This window comes from Styela clava, chromosome 13, assembly GCF_964204865.1.
Source record: "Styela clava chromosome 13, kaStyClav1.hap1.2, whole genome shotgun sequence".
Lineage (NCBI taxonomy): Eukaryota > Metazoa > Chordata > Ascidiacea > Stolidobranchia > Styelidae > Styela > Styela clava.
This window is the reverse complement of record NC_135262.1, coordinates 16070001-16075000: the sequence shown is the minus strand read 5'-3', so window position 1 is coordinate 16075000 and position 5000 is coordinate 16070001. Positions and strand designations below refer to the sequence as shown.

At 56.0% G+C, this 5000-nt stretch overlaps 2 non-coding genes and 1 pseudogene across 2 annotated transcripts; all 3 read left to right on the top strand.

Annotated features, from left to right (window-relative positions):
• The first annotated feature begins 1913 nt into the window (after positions 1-1913).
• On the top strand, positions 1914-3723 carry LOC144431637 (small subunit ribosomal RNA). Its single transcript, XR_013480199.1, has one exon. It is a non-coding gene; the product is annotated as a small subunit ribosomal RNA (ribosomal RNA).
• Positions 3724-4021: 298 nt separating this feature from the next.
• LOC144431719 (5.8S ribosomal RNA) lies at positions 4022-4175 on the top strand. Its single transcript, XR_013480239.1, has one exon. It is a non-coding gene; the product is annotated as a 5.8S ribosomal RNA (ribosomal RNA).
• A 288-nt stretch (positions 4176-4463) lies between these two features.
• Positions 4464-5000, top strand: part of LOC144431737 (large subunit ribosomal RNA) — a 3700-nt pseudogene continuing 3163 nt past the window's right edge.

Genomic DNA, 5000 nt, shown 5'->3' with positions numbered 1-5000 from the left:
AAAAGTTAAAGTACAAACGTGCAAGCATACTAACCTAACCCTAGGTAAGGCATGTCAGAGCGAAAGACAGTAATTTCGAATGAGCCAAGAAAGAGCGGTGCGGGGCCGGTCGGAGCGCACCCTTTTCTCGGTGGCTGGCGGGCGAGAGAGTGCTGCGTCGCCGGCATCGGCGTCGAAAGAAGCCGAGCCGAAAAAAGTTAAAGTACAAACGTGCAAGCATACTAACCTAACCCTAGGTAAGGCATGTCAGAGCGAAAGACAGTAATTTCGAATGAGCCAAGAAAGAGCGGTGCGGGGCCGGTCGGAGCGCACCCTTTTCTCGGTGGCTGGCGGGCGAGAGAGTGCTGCGTCGCCGGCATCGGCGTCGAAAGAAGCCGAGCCGAAAAAAGTTAAAGTACAAACGTGCAAGCATACTAACCTAACCCTAGGTAAGGCATGTCAGAGCGAAAGACAGTAATTTCGAATGAGCCAAGAAAGAGCGGTGCGGGGCCGGTCGGAGCGCACCCTTTTCTCGGTGGCTGGCGGGCGAGAGAGTGCTGCGTCGCCGGCATCGGCGTCGAAAGAAGCCGAGCCGAAAAAAGTTAAAGTACAAACGTGCAAGCATACTAACCTAACCCTAGGTAAGGCATGTCAGAGCGAAAGACAGTAATTTCGAATGAGCCAAGAAAGAGCGGTGCGGGGCCGGTCGGAGCGCACCCTTTTCTCGGTGGCTGGCGGGCGAGAGAGTGATGCGTCGCCGGCATCGGCGTCGAAAGAAGCCGAGCCGAAAAAAGTTAAAGTACAAACGTGCAAGCATACTAACCTAACCCTAGGTAAGGCATGTCAGAGCGAAAGACAGTAATTTCGAATGAGCCAAGAAAGAGCGGTGCGGGGCCGGTCGGAGCGCACCCTTTTCTCGGTGGCTGGCGGGCGAGAGAGTGCTGCGTCGCCGGCATCGGCGTCGAAAGAAGCCGAGCCGAAAAAAGTTAAAGTACAAACGTGCAAGCATACTAACCTAACCCTAGGTAAGGCATGTCAGAGCGAAAGACAGTAATTTCGAATGAGCCAAGAAAGAGCGGTGCGGGGCCGGTCGGAGCGCACCCTTTTCTCGGTGGCTGGCGGGCGAGAGAGTGCTGCGTCGCCGGCATCGGCGTCGAAAGAAGCCGAGCCGAAAAAAGTTAAAGTACAAACGTGCAAGCATACTAACCTAACCCTAGGTAAGGCATGTCAGAGCGAAAGACAGTAATTTCGAATGAGCCAAGAAAGAGCGGTGCGGGGCCGGTCGGAGCGCACCCTTTTCTCGGTGGCTGGCGGGCGAGAGAGTGCTGCGTCGCCGGCATCGGCGTCGAAAGAAGCCGAGCCGAAAAAAGTTAAAGTACAAACGTGCAAGCATACTAACCTAACCCTAGGTAAGGCATGTCAGAGCGAAAGACAGTAATTTCGAATGAGCCAAGAAAGAGCGGTGCGGGGCCGGTCGGAGCGCACCCTTTTCTCGGTGGCTGGCGGGCGAGAGAGTGCTGCGTCGCCGGCATCGGCGTCGAAAGAAGCCGAGCCAAAAAAAGTTAAAGTACAAACGCGATGCTAATGAGCGAGCCGTTGTCTCGACTAATATGTAGGGGGCGTTCGATCGAGCGTCTGGCTTGAGCGCTTGTCGGCCTAGCAGAACGGTCGCATTGTTATGCCCGGGTTTTAGGCACCGCTGCAGGCGGCCGGCAGAGCTCTTGTTTGTGCGAAACTGAATGGATCGAGCCCGAGAGAGGGCGAGCAAAGAAAAAACGCAAATCGCTCCGCCTGGCACTGCCGGCGAGAGCGTGGACGTCGCGGCCAGCGACTGTCGAAGCTGAGTACGGCCGCAGGCGATCGCCTCGGTCTTAAACGAATGCGACGAGCACGCGCCGGGCGGCCCAGCAAGGGCCGAGCGCAGCTGTCGCAGCTATCTGGTTGATCCTGCCAGTAGTGATATGCTTGTCTCAAAGATTAAGCCATGCAGGTGCAAGTACGAGTTCTCGTAAAGCGAAACTGCGAATGGCTCATTAAATCAGTCTTGGTTTATTTGGTCTCGTAAGCGAAGTGGATAACTGTGGTAATTCTAGAGCTAATACATGCATTAAGCGCCGACTTCGGGAGGCGCGCTTTTATCAGATCAAAACCGACCGGGTTCGTCCTGTGACGTTTGATGACTCTGGATAACCACGCGGATCGTACGGTCTCTGCACCGACGACGTATCATTCAAGTGTCTGCCCTATCAACTGTCGAAGGTACGCTACGTGCCTACCTTTGTGATAACGGGTAACGGGGAATCAGGGTTCGATTCCGGAGAGGGAGCCTGAGAAACGGCTACCACATCTAAGGAAGGCAGCAGGCGCGCAAATTACCCATTCCCGACACGGGGAGGTAGTGACGAAAAATAACAATACAGGACTCTAACGAGGCCCTGTAATTGGAATGAGTACATCCTAAAACTCTTAACGAGTATCCATTGGAGGGTAAGTCTGGTGCCAGCAGCCGCGGTAATTCCAGCTCCAACAGTGTATGCTAAAGTTGTTGCGGTTGAAAAGCTCGTAGTTGGATTTTGGGCGAGCGCCGCCGGTCCGTCGCAAGGCGTGTCACTGGTTGCGTTCGCCTCACCTTCGGTTCTCCGTCGGTGCTCTTGACTGAGTGTCGGCGGTGGCCGATAAGTTTACTTTGAAAAAATTAGAGTGTTCAAAGCAGGCTGTTCGCCTGCATAGTGTTGCATGGAATAATGGAATAGGACCTCGGTTCTATTTTGTTGGTTTTCGGAGCACGAGGTAATGATTAAGAGGGACAGACGGGGGCGTCCGTACTCTGCCGTTAGAGGTGAAATTCTTGGATCGGCGGAAGACGAACTACTGCGAAAGCATTCGCCAAGTATGTTTTCTTTAATCAAGAGCGAAAGTCAGAGGTTCGAAGACGATCAGATACCGTCCTAGTTCTGACTATAAACGATGCAAACTAGCGATCGGGAGGCGTTACCATGACGACCTTTCCGGCAGCTTCCGGGAAACCAAAGTCTTTGGGTTCCGGGGGAAGTATGGTTGCAAAGCTGAAACTTAAAGGAATTGACGGAAGGGCACCACCAGGAGTGGAGCCTGCGGCTTAATTTGACTCAACACGGGGAAACTCACCCGGCCCGGACACAGGTAGGATTGACAGATTGAGAGCTCTTTCTTGATTCTGTGGGTGGTGGTGCATGGCCGTTCTTAGTTGGTGGAGCGATTTGTCTGGTTAATTCCGATAACGAACGAGACTCTGGCATGCTAAATAGTTACGCGACCTTCTCGGTCGGCGTCTAACTTCTTAGAGGGACTAGTGGCGTTTAGCCACACGAGATTGAGCAATAACAGGTCTGTGATGCCCTTAGATGTCCGGGGCCGCACGCGCGCTACACTGAGTGAAGCAGCGAGTGTCTAACCTAGGCCGAAAGGTCCGGGTAACCCGTTGAACCTCATTCGTGATTGGGATAGGGACTTGCAATTGTTTCCCTTGAACGAGGAATTCCCAATAAGCGCAAGTCATCAACTTGCGTTGATTACGTCCCTGCCCTTTGTACACACCGCCCGTCGCTACTACCGATTGAATGGTTTAGTGAGATCCTTGGATCGGCCCCGTCGCGGCTGGCAACGGCCGCGTCGGCGTGTCGAGAAGACGATCAAACTTGATCATTTAGAGGAAGTAAAAGTCGTAACAAGGTTTCCGTAGGTGAACCTGCGGAAGGATCATTACCGAAGGTGGTGGTAGGCCCCGGCCGACCGCGCACTGAATTGTCTTTGGGTGCCGCCGAGAGGGCGGCCGTCAATCGGGGTTCCGCCCCGTGCGACACGCGTAACACGTTGGCATAGCAAGGCAGCCGAGTGCGATGGTGGCTTCTGGGCACCGCGCTCGATGTGCCGCCGGCCCAGCCCGGCGGTCGCTCGGCGCCGTTTGTTGGTGTTTTTGTGCAGTTGTTGTCGGTTGTGGTTTTGTGGTCGATCCCACAGTGTGACGTCCGCGCGCTTCGGCGCCGGGCGAAACGTCGAGGACGACTCTTAACGGTGGATCACTCGGCTCGCGAGTCGATGAAGGACGCAGCCAAGTGCGAGAAGTAATGTGAATTGCAGAACACATTGAACGTCGACCTTCTGAACGCGAATTGCGGTCTCGGGTCAATCCCGGGACCGCGTCTGCCTCAGGGTCGCGTTCGTCCTCACCCGAGGGCCGTCGCCTGGCCTCTGCAAAGACGGCCGGGCGTCGCCCCAAGTTGAAGCGGTCGCCGAGCTTTCTCGGCGCGACCGCGTGTCCCGTACACCGCCGGCCCCTCGACGTGTTCAACTACGTTCGAGGGGCGGGTCCAGGTCGGTCGGTCCGGTCACGAGATCAAGACCGACCGTGGGCCAAGGCGGCGACGGTACGCGCTCGGTCGGCGCCGGCGGCGACGACTTGCGATGCCAGCGGGCCGTGTAAGAAGCGGCCCGCTTGACACATACGACCTGAGTTCAGGCGAGAGCACCCGCTGAATTTAAGCATATTATTAAGCGGAGGAAAAGAAACCAACAGGGATTCCCTGAGTAACGGCGAGTGAACCGGGAAGAGTCCAGCGTCGAATCTGCGCGCTTTTCGAGCGCGCCGAGTTGTGACGTACGGAAGTCCCAGTGCGGCTGACGGCGAGCGCCGGTGTCCTTCTGATCGAGGCCTCGTCCCACGGCGGGTGTTAGGCCCATAGGGGCGCTTGCCTTGGCCGCTTCGGGTCTTCTCGGAGTCGGGTTGTTTGGGAATGCAGCCCAAAGCGGGTGGTAAACTCCACCTAAGACTAAATACGGTCGCGAGACCGATAGCGGACAAGTACCGTGAGGGAAAGTTGAAAAGCACTTTGAAGAGAGAGTTCAAGAGTACGTGAAACCGTTGAGAGGCAAACGGGAGGGCCCGTCAGGTCGCCGGCTCGCTTTCAGTTGGGTGCGGGGGCGCGCCGTCTCGGTTCGCGGACGCTTAAGGCGCCGCTGCCGAGTCGGCTCGCGCACCGTCT